Below are 11,380 nucleotides of genomic sequence, written 5' to 3'. Positions count from 1 at the left end.
GGTGAGAGGGCCTGGAACAGGGGCAAAGGCTGGGGAGTCAAGTCCTGCCTGCCAGCACAAATGGCTCTTAGGATTGTCCTTAAAAACACACAGGCACAAACCCCACATGAAGAAGACAGAAACAGAGACCTGCGGGGCCCGCAGCGTGAAACACTTACCATCTGGCTCTTTACAAACAAAGCTGGCGACCCCTCGCCTGGAGTAATGAGGTCAGGCACCAAGGAGAGAGAAGGAGGGTGGCCTTGAACCCGGGCGTAGGCTGAGGACGCCCGGAACTGCCAAGAGCAGGAATTTCCAGGGTCTTCCCAGCTCCTTGGAGAATCAGGCCAAGGAAAAGACACAGAGCCCTCTGCAAAGACCGAGGGTTCAGAAGGGGAACATAGGTCAGTCCTGCCCAGGAGCCCTTGCCAAAGGACTTCACAGCCAGTGAGACACCACTAGCCCAGGGTCTCCTTATGCTTAAGTTCATTAAAGTGAAAGAAAACATCAGGTTCCACTCCTGAATCACACTGGACACACTGGCCGCCAGGAACCCAGTCACCAGGACACAGGGCTGGGCTCAGTCCTCTGCCTCCTGCCTACCACCGTTATTCTAGGCTCCGATGCCCCAAAGACAAAAATTCGACTTCAACCTAAGCCTCAGTTTCTTCATCTATAAAATGGGAGAGAGCCATTAGTCCTGTTATCGGGAGCACAGGAGCTGGTGCAGGTAAAAAGGAAGAGCACAAAAGTTGGTGCAGGCTGGGCTCGGGGGTGCACAACTATAACCACAGTGCTCTGGGAGGCTGAGGCAGGAGGATGGAAAGTTGGAGCATAACCCAATTTAGTGACTTAACGAGATTCTATCACAAAATTAATAAAAAGGGCGGTAGATGTAGCTCTGTGAGAAGACCCTGGGCTCAAGCCTGATACCACACACACACACACACACACACACACCTGACACAAGTACTCAATACAGGACTTACTGGAATGTGCCCAAATTCACACTTGGTCATCACAGACATTCTCCCAACTTCCCATAGGCTGGCGGGAAACATGAGCAGCACCCACAAGGGTCCACGCTTCCCGAGTTCCTGGGTGGCTCATAGCTGGGCACATGAAGCACATTTTGTGGCCTGTTAATAATTTTCATTGGTATTCGGAGAAAACTCTAACACCAAAGCACAGAAGAGGCAATCACTGTGGCTGGTTGTTAGTTCCGGTTCACTGCTATAGCATGCTATGCATGCATCACAGCTGCAGAGGAACCGCGCACCATGGGAGTCTAACCCTGCACCTGTGGGAGTCTAACTCTGTGCTGTGGGAGTCTAACCCTGCACCCGTGAGAGTCAGTCTAACCCTGCACCTGTGGGAGTCTAACTCTGTGCTGTGGGAGTCTAACCCTGCACCTGTGAGAGTCAGTCTAACCCTGCACCTGTGGGAGTCTAACCCTGCACAGTGGGAGTCTAACCCTGCACCTGTGGCAGCACTGCCTCTCACCTGCGCACCCGCCTGCCGCCTGCCCTGCCACAGGTGAGGTTTCCCTTCCTCCCCAGATCTAGCAATGACACTGGAGCCAGCCCATTCTGCAGCTGCTGTACATTCACACACCGGCCCCAACCCGTCAGCTCAGAACCGGGGTCAGGCAAGTCTACCTCTACCACTTCCTCTTCCTCCTCCTGTTCCCCTTCTTCTTCCTCTGTCGATGTCCGCTCCCGGCCGGCAGGAAGGACACACGACAAAGTCTGGTAGTGGACAACCTTTTCTTTTTATTTTCCTTCTCCGTACAGCCTGCCCTGGGTTCTCCCAGCTGAAGCCTCCTCTGGTCCGCTCCCCGCGGCTCCTTTTGTGCTTCAGTCTGCCCCAAAGCCTCTACCGGTCCGCTCTCCGCGGCTCCTTTTGGGCTTCTACTTCCGGGCTTCTATCTGGCTTCTACTTCCGCCCAGGGGTGGCACCGGTATATATACGGGTACAGTGTCCAATCATGTTAAAGTGAGCAAGGCAAGCTGATTGGCTAACATCATCAGTTGCCAGGCAGACTATATTGTTGAGCGGGTTGCTTACGCGGTAAGCAGGAAACTAACGTGCTCGATGGGAGGGGCAATCTACCTCAGGCTTTGCTCTTTACTACAGGCCTCACGTCCGCCAAGTGAGGCGACCGGGCTCGGGGCTGTGGCTCCCAACATCTCCCCCTTTTTTATTTTTTATGAATGTGCGCATCGTAGCCCTTCCTGGACTGGGTGCAGAGGCTTATGCCCTATGCGTAGGCCCACCGTAGGTCCTTGGCTTAGACCCTGGTCGGCCGTCCCATGGTCTGCCAAGGCCCTGAGGCCCTCGTCCTTTTTCTAGGGCCAGGCACAAACTGGACGGAACCTGGATGCACACAAGCTTACACTCATTTTCTCTCCGTAAAGAAATCCCCTCGGAGAGAAATTTAGACCTGGGCAGCATCTAACAGTCCAGCGGCTTACGTGCAGGATGGGGTAGGGCCTGGCTTAGGTCGAGTCATGCTGGGGAGGCATGCTCTTACCCGTCATTGACTCATCTACCCTGCTATATCATAATTTTTTAGAGGAGGAGTGTGGGAAGCTCACCGTCCCTAGACTCGGTCGTAGGCTAGGCGAGCGAGCCATGCATATGCCTGAGGATCTTCTTGTCCATTTTGGGCTACCGCTATTTCTATTCATCTTGTTGGTTGGTCTGTGATGGATCTCCAGTAGGGCAGGTCTGATCTTTAGTCGAGGGCTTTGTTGTCCGTGTCAGTCTCTCCGGTATCCACAGTGGTTCTCGTCCCGATTCCTGTGGGAAAACACAAACCGCGCCTCGGTTCCAGCTGATTACCGGATCCGGGCCCATCCATTGTCCTGTCAGGACATCTTTTCACTTCACCCACCCTTTATGGTTGGGGGAAGGGTTGCAGTGCTCCACAGCTGGGGAGCGATTATCATTATTTAAATTTAAAAAATTGTGTGTGAATAGTGCCATGGATAATCGTGCCTTTGGGGCCAGGCCTTGGCCTACTCCCCCTTTTTGTTTTTGTAAAATTTCTTTGAGGCTTCTATGAGCCCTCTCAATGATTTCTTGACCTTGGGGATTGTATGGGATACCATGTTTTAATTGAACCTCCATCATTTTGCAGAACTCATTGAAGGCTTTGCCTATATAGGCTGGTCCATTATCAGTTTTTAATATTTTTGGTTTGCCCCATGCGGCCCAAGCCGCCAGGCAATGATTGATCACATTAGACACTTTTTCACCTGTTTCTGCTGTTGCAAATATGACGTGAGAACAGGTGTCTGTGGAAACATGAACATATTTAAGAGTCCCAAACTCCTGTATATGTGTGATGTCCATCTGCCAAACATCACCAGGGATCAAACCTCGAGGGTTTACTCCCATCGGTATGGCAGGTTTGTATGTGGCACAGGAGTCACATAGTCGCACGATATCTCGTGCATCTGCTCTAGAAACATGGAAATGGTTTGCTAGTGTCCTGGCATTAACATGAAACTTATCATGGAAGGCACGGGCTCGCTCGATTGGTGTTAGTAAGGTAAAAATCCATAACGGGCGAGTGGCAGTGTCAGCAGCCGCATTCCCCTGTGCCATGGGCCCCGGCAGGGATGTATGTGCTCTTATGTGGGTGGTGAAGACCTTATGGTGTCTGTTTTGAAGCAATGTCTGGATAGACAGGAACAGTCCAGCCACTGTGGAAGTGGATCTAATTAAACTGGCAGTCTCAAGCACTTGCATAGCATTGACCACATACCTAGAATCGGAGACAATGTTAATGGCTTCTGAGAACCGTTCAAGAATCATTTTAACGATCTGCAGTTCTACCACCTGAGGCTGATCTGGTTTAAATTGTATGGTAACCGGGGGCTTGCCTAGGATCACATAGGCGCCTATCCCCGTCTTGGAGCCATCTGTGTATATTGTAGTTGCTGGGACTAATGGCTCAGAGGCAGTAACCTTTGGAAAAATTATAGGGTGCTGAGTGACAAATGACAAGATGAACACCCATATAAGTCTGGAGGCGACACTGAGGTCCACACCTGCTGACCCAGGGGTGGCCCTTGTTGAAGGCTGCCACCCTGAGCTGTCCTGTCTCTGGGGCGGGGGCCCGTCTGTGAAGGGGGCCCCCTCTGGCCGTTTTTTGGCCCTCTAGCATCTCGTCCACAAATACGGTTGCCCTGAGCATCAAAGACTGACCTACACTCCTCAGCTTTGTGTGATCCCTTTTTGCATCGCCCACAAACATATGGTTCTTCATTCCTAGGGCGAGGCCTAGCATCTGCATTGTTTGGGCAATGACGTTTAATGTGTCCTGGCTCCCCGCAGGCAAAACACCCTTTAGCCTTACATTCCCCTTCTAACCCGCGAGGTCCCCTCTGCTGTACAGCCGCGGCCAGGAGAGCAGCCACTCCCGAGTTGGAGAGCGGCCCCCCTATCTCTCTGCATATCCTAATCCAGGCATTGAGGTCCTTGTTCTTATGAGGAGCTATCGCTGCCTTGCACTCCTTTGTACACTGTTCGAAAATCAGCTGCCTTACCAGCGGTCGAGCCACTCCCGGATCAGAAAATATCTTATCGGCAGCATCTTGCATTCGGGCCACAAAGTCAACAAATGGCTCTGTGGTACCCTGAATTATTTTTGAAAGACACAAGGAGGCTGTTCCAGCACCACTTACTTGCTTCCAGGCGCGGAGTCCTATGGCATTGATTTGCTCATAGACAGCGCCGGGGAACTGGGTCTGGTCATCAGCGTGCCGACCTTCTCCCATAAGCATTTCTTTGTTCCACCCCCGGTTTCCCCGATTGGCGTTTCTCTCAGCCTGCTCTGCAGAGAACTCTGCGTACCAGGCTCGCCAATCCAGGTAACTGCCCGAGGGCAGACACGCCTTTGCCAGCTGAATCCAGTCCGCGGGGGTGAGGGGCCCAGAAGACAGATTCTCCAGCATGGCAATGGTGTAAGGCGCAGTCGGCCCAAAGGTTGTAACTGCATTTTTAAGTTCTCTAATCTGTTTTATCTCAAAAGGCTCCCATACATTGCGTCCCTGGCCCATAGCTACTTGTACAGGAAATATCTCGTAGGGGCCACTATCTATCCCAGGTGGATGTACCTCATGAGACAAGCGTCCCCCCTGCCAAAGCCGCCTGTAAAAATACCGACCCGCCGGTGGCGGAGCATAAGACAGCGGCCGTGATTGGGCGGAAAATGGGGGCCCGTGCATCACTTCCTGTTCTGGTGAAAGGGGAGAGAGCTCCCAGGCGGCCGCCTCGTGGCGAGGAATCGCCTCCGGAAACGGCCCCCAAGTTGGGGTGGAAGGCTTTGCCTCCCTCTCGCGCCGGGGAGCGCTCAGGAGCTCTCTACTCCTCCGCAGACCAGGTTGAGCAGAGCGCAATTCGCGGGGCAACGCTGGAAAAGAACCCTGCGACTCCTTATTGAGCGACTTAGGCTCCTGACAGCTGGTCTCTTTGGCCTCCCTGCCATTCAACTTTCCCTCGTCCTCGGAGTCAGACGACTCCGAGGCTAGAGCCCCGTCCTCCTCCTTAGCATCTTTGTTCCCCTTGACGGACCCCTCTCGGGAGCTCCCTGACTGGGCCTGCTCAGATACCCTGCGTACTTTTGTAAGCTCTTGAGAGCTTTCTCCACAACCACCCTCGCTCTTAGTGTTGCTACCTAACATGTTTCCCATCTTTTAATATGTTACTCACCGCGTGAGGCCCAAGGAATCCGCCACTTACGCGTGAGCCTGAGGGGAGTCTAAAAGCCCTGTAGGTGCGCGCCACCCAGAGCCCAGGCTTATCCCCAACTCACCTGTCTCGCAGCTCTGTACTGGAGCGTTGTCCACTTCCACGTCGCGGGGGTGATCAGTCCCCGGGCGGGCCTCCAAATGTCGATGTCCGCTCCCGGCCGGCAGGAAGGACACACGACAAAGTCTGGTAGTGGACAACCTTTTCTTTTTATTTTCCTTCTCCATACAGCCTGCCCTGGGTTCTCCCAGCTGAAGCCTCCTCTGGTCCGCTCCCCGCGGCTCCTTTTGTGCTTCAGTCTGCCCCAAAGCCTCTACCGGTCCGCTCTCCGCGGCTCCTTTTGGGCTTCTACTTCCGGGCTTCTATCTGGCTTCTACTTCCGCCCAGGGGTGGCACCGGTATATATACGGGTACAGTGTCCAATCATGTTAAAGTGAGCAAGGCAAGCTGATTGGCTAACATCATCAGTTGCCAGGCAGACTATATTGTTGAGCGGGTTGCTTACGCGGTAAGCAGGAAACTAACGTGCTCGATGGGAGGGGTAATCTACCTCAGGCTTTACTCTTTACTACAGGCCTCACGTCCGCCAAGTGAGGCGACCGGGCTCGGGGCTGTGGCTCCCAACATTCCTCTTCCTGTTCCTCCTCCTGTTCCTGTCCCTCTTCCTCATCTCCTCTTTCTTCCCTTTCCCCCTTCTTCTCATCCTCTTCCTCCTCCTCCTTCTTCATCATCATCATTAAACCAAGCCAGCAGACTCCACTGTGCTGGGAAAGTTTCTGGTGCTTTTCATATTTGCATATATTATTTGGTCCTCCCAACCTATGGTGTAGACAGAAGTAATCACCATTTCTGGTGTTCAGGTGACAATATTGAGACCCTGGAGTGTTTGCATGACTTAATGGATGGTCATGGTCACAGAGCTAAAGAGGGAGAACTGGATTCTCATTGGGCAGCATCTCCAGGGGCTGTGTCCTGACCACAACGGTGACCAGCCTGTAACACCCCTGTGCGTTTTCCTTTGTCTCTACCCTCCTCTGTCATTTTTAGTCACTGTACAGAAGACACCTGCCATACTCCAGAGGTGCAGACCGTGGTGGAGCACTTACCTTGCATGCTCAAAGCTACCAGCAAACAAGCATTCACTAAGTCGCTGAGAGACAACAGAAATGTACTTATTCCTCACATCTGGAGGCAGAGAAGTCCAAGGTCAGATCAGAGTTCTTCAGTAAGGGCACTAATCCCACCAGCAGGGCCCCACCACTGTGATCTAATCACCCTCACCCCCCAGGGTTTGAACACCTGCCTTTGCAGAGGGGAACATGCAGCCCACAGCTGCAGGTGGGACTGTTTTCTGTTTAGCTGATCACAGCAAGCTCTTTTTTCTTTATTTCACTTGAAATTAATGAATGTTGGAGCAAACGAGGCAGATCAAGCAGAAATGAATAAAGGATAAATCTGTATCATTTGTAAGAAAATGGATGCATCTTAAAACCATAATGTTAAATGAAATATATCAGACACACGAACTTAACTAGCACATCTCTTAGATGAGAAACCCAAAATATAAATAAATTAAAGAGCAAAGTAAAAGGCAGGTAATAGGAAACAGGAGGGCTTCTGCAAAGGGGAAGGAGACCAAGAGATGAGGGTGGGAGATGAAAAAAGAATGCATCTGTGTGAAGTCTGCATGCCAGCTCCCCGAGCTGGGTATAACTGCACAGCAGTCACGAAGTAGTGACAATTAAATTAAGAGGAAAGGGACCCTGCAGGATAAGGGAGGGCTGCACTGGTTCCTGATATAACACTGGCGATGGCGCAAGCCACCTGCCCCAATCTTGGCCTCAGTAGACTGGCAGCTTCTGGACATAGCCGGGGGACAGACAGGCAGACAGACAGACATACAAACACATACACCCTGAGCAGAGGACAGGAGAGGCTGGGAGGAATGAGGTGTCCACTGTGACGCGACCCACACGACCCAGCCCAGGAGAGGAAACCGGATCACCTGCAGATGCTGCAGATGCAGGGTGGCCCAGCCACAGGGAACGCCACCTCCTCCCAGCCAGCCTGGGCGAGCTGAAGCCACGCAGAGCCTGGAACTGCAAGGAGCCAGGCGAGTGGGCAGCGGGGAAGGAGGCACCATGTGCTGGGGATGCCCGGGTTCTGCGCTTCTGGGGCTTCACTTCCAGGGCATCCCAGTGAAAGAACCATCCTAATCTCACCATCTCCCTGCCTAAGTCACACGCATGCAGGCGCCGCTGCCTTGCCGGTACATTGGGAGCGTCCAGGCTATAATTATATCCTCTACCTCCTCAAGTGTCTAGACACAACTGCAAGAACCAGAGAAAACATGACCACAGCTCATGGTGGCCAACAGGCTGGTGGGAATTTATTAATGGTGCACTCTTCCTAGAGCGCACAGCAAGGAGCAAAGCCCAGAGCTGCAGCAGCCTCACTCACAGCGTGAGGACAGGGAGGGGTCAGAGGGCCTCCTAAAAGCTTGGCAGGAAGCAGTCCCGCAGGCCCCAGCATGGACACATGAAGGACTCCTGCTGGGATGACTTCCGTTCAAACAGCTAATAATCACACTTCGTCTTACAGCACTCTGCTGGGCTGAGCAGGAGCACCTCCTTGTGACGTCCTCTGCTGGGTTTCATCTCCATGCGGCCCTTGGAGCTGGGTACCAAGAGTCTCTTTCTTCCTTCCTTCCTTTCTTCCTTTCTTTCTTTCTTTCTTTCTTTCTTTATTTCATGAAGATTGAACTCATGATCTTGTGGTTGCCAGCAGGTGCTATACTGCTGAGCTATACCCCTGGCCCTGAGAGTCCTATTTTTAAAAGGGAACAAAACAATGCTCAGAAGAACAAAGAGCAGAGAATGTTAGCTACTGTGGATTGCAGACTGGAAATGGGCTCAGTACCACCCTGCCAATTTATGCAGAGCGCGGATCATAGCAGTCCTCTCTGGGCCCCCAAGATCCCTACAGAACCTCGGAGATCAGAGAGGTGTCGGGATGGCTCTGAGACAGTCTATCTTTTCTATTGCACCTATGCTGGAAATGAAGGCCTGGGAGAAGCCACCGGCACAGAATCACCGCTGGGGGTCACTGACTTAGCAACCCTGCCACTCGCAGTCAGAAAGTGTGGCAGCTGGGCAGGCCCTGGGTGGTGCGGAGTCCTTACTAATGCAGCTCCATCTCCAGCTAGCAGCACGTCTCTTTGTGCTCTCGCAGGCAGAGAGGCGTTCACAACACGCGTCCAGGCTTGTCTCTGCCTGGGTGTCCCCGGGAAGGCATCATGTGGAGGCTGGAGTTGTAACCGAGCCAGACTCTCCCTTCTGAGATCACAAGCACAGAGAGCGCCCAGCCTGTGCGCTGGGCCGACGTGGTTCCTGCCTGAGCTGAGCTAGCCTGGTACTCGGAGGAAAGCAGAGCACAGCGTGTCACCTCTGAGCTGTCAAGTGACTGTCACCTTTCTGCTCACTTGCCACCTTCCCCAACCTCAAGACACCTCAGTAGCTCAGTGGCAGAGCAGGAGCCAGCAACAACAGCGTTTGGGCCCCAGCCCCGCAAAGCAAACACCAAACAAAACCCAACTGCCTCTGTGATCCAATCCAACCCACAGCGGATCCAACCCACGGCGTGAACAGCATCTGTTGATGCCTATAAAAGAAATGCGTCAGCACTCAGACATCTGCAAGATTCAGACAACCCATATTTCCCAAATGTCTAGCGTCTTCTGTGACAAAATCACGGCCACACAAACATGGGTTAAACACAGCACGGATTTTAAAGGAACATAAAATGAAAATGCAGTTAGAACGATTTAGATTGTACACTACAAAATCTGAATTTAAGTTTGGATATATCGTCAAAAAGTCTATCAAAATATGCCTCCTTTTTTCTAACTACAAATCTTCGTGAAGCTCAAAATTTTATAACCACAGCCAAGACAGCATATGGCAACACATTAAATTCCTAAAAGATTAGGATAGTCTGGCTGCTATTAAGTCACACGTTAAAGAGATTTACAAAAATATGTCATTTTTCTCACTATTATGGGGAAGGTGTGATTTTATTTTTATGTTTATTATATAGCCTGTAGTCAGCACACTACTGCTGTTTTTTAAAGAAGTTCAAAAATAATTTGAAACTTTCCTGATTGTAACTTTTAGTTCAATATATATCTATGGCTATACTCCATATTTCAGAATAAAAATCTTTGGAGTGTTTAGAAATTTTTTTAAGAGTAGAAAAGAGCCCTGGAGTGAAAATCTGTAAGAACAAACATTGCATCAGAACCCAGTGAGGCAATGAAATTCAAGAGCTGGGAGCTTTCAGGGAAAGAGCAGCTGCTGGCTACAGAACTACTGCAGAAAACAGTAAAAATAAAAATTAATGAATGTCTAACTAAATGTCTACCAAAAGACGAGACACGCCACCCTTGCTAATGGTACACGTTACCATGCATATGGACTTCACTGCATCTAACACAACTTATGAGTACAATTTTCTCACTTTGCAAATCCCCCTGAGTTACCCAGTGGTTGCATCAGAACTCACAGTCAACCATAAATGAAAGGAGAGCTACACGGAGCCAAATACTTTCTAAAACACAAATTTAAAAATCCTTATAAACATGTTTAAAGTGGGAAGTGCATATTACCTGGGATATGAGAGCAGTTAGTTTGTCTGATACTTTGTGTGGTGAGTTTTCCCAAAGTCAGAATATGGTGCTAGGCCTGGTGGTACACGCCTGTGATCTCAGCACCTGGGAGGCCGAGGCAGGAGGGGTGTCACAAGGTCATGGCCAGCCTGAGCTACATACGAGAGAGCCAAACTCTGCCCCCTACCCCGCCCAAAAAAGTTTGAACATGTGAAGTGCTCAGGAAGTCCTGGCTTTAAACACAGTACTGCATTTCCTTTAAATGACAGTCCTGACAAACAGTTTGGTGAGGGGCTGGGGATTTAGCTCAGAGCCATAAACGCCTGCCTTGCAAGCAGGCAGTCGTAAGTTCGATCCCTGGTACCGATTAAAAAAACAAATAAACAGTTTGGTGAAAGATGTCTTCACCAGGTGAAACACATCCCCTGCTTATGACAGGGCTGGGGACGAGCAGCACTGACTGAACACAGAATAGACCGCCAGACAAGCAGGACTGTCTCGAGGGAAAGAGCCTGCAGCTGCTGTCCTGGGTCCCTCTCGAAGCCAGGCCTGGAGCTGCAGTTTAGATCTAGATTTCCCTAGCGTCATGGGCAGATAAACCGCGCCTCCTCCAAGTGGACAGTCTCAGGTACTTTGTCCCGGAGACGAGGAAAGGGACCTGGATCCCCGTCATCATACAGAGTGAATAGAGGCTGACTGCTCAGACGCACCTGGGTGTCCATCCACGGAGGACAGGAATGGAGTGACCACAGAGCTGGGAGTGCTGTCCAAAGTGCAGCCGCTGGACACGGTCACTAGCCAGGTTCCTCCTAGGGCACAGCTGCTCTCTTGGCATCCAGGGCTGCCTACTGCCCCCCTTCGGCTGCACTGCCCCATCCAAGTCTGGGGTGTTCACTCTGAGACGGGGTTGCTGCCTCTCGGTAGAGACCCCCAGGAACAGGGCTCACCACCGACGTAAATGTCGCTGTTTCCCTCATC

At 51.5% G+C, this 11,380-nt stretch overlaps 1 long non-coding RNA gene across 1 annotated transcript; it reads right to left on the bottom strand.

Annotated features, from left to right (window-relative positions):
- Positions 1 to 1,731: 1,731 nt before the first annotated feature.
- Positions 1,732 to 6,399, bottom strand: LOC134477728 (uncharacterized). The gene is made up of 2 exons (XR_010049904.1): positions 5,804 to 6,399; positions 1,732 to 2,781 (listed from the first exon to the last, which is right to left on the bottom strand). It is a non-coding gene; the product is annotated as an uncharacterized LOC134477728 (long non-coding RNA).
- Positions 6,400 to 11,380: the final 4,981 nt, after the last annotated feature.

Source organism: Cavia porcellus, unplaced genomic scaffold, assembly GCF_034190915.1.
Source record: "Cavia porcellus strain 051 isolate PalLab524CR breed Dunkin Hartley unplaced genomic scaffold, mCavPor4.1 scaffold_9, whole genome shotgun sequence".
NCBI classification, from domain to species: domain Eukaryota; kingdom Metazoa; phylum Chordata; class Mammalia; order Rodentia; family Caviidae; genus Cavia; species Cavia porcellus.
The sequence above is the reverse complement of the archived record's forward strand: the minus strand, read 5'-3'. Positions and strand labels throughout refer to the sequence as shown.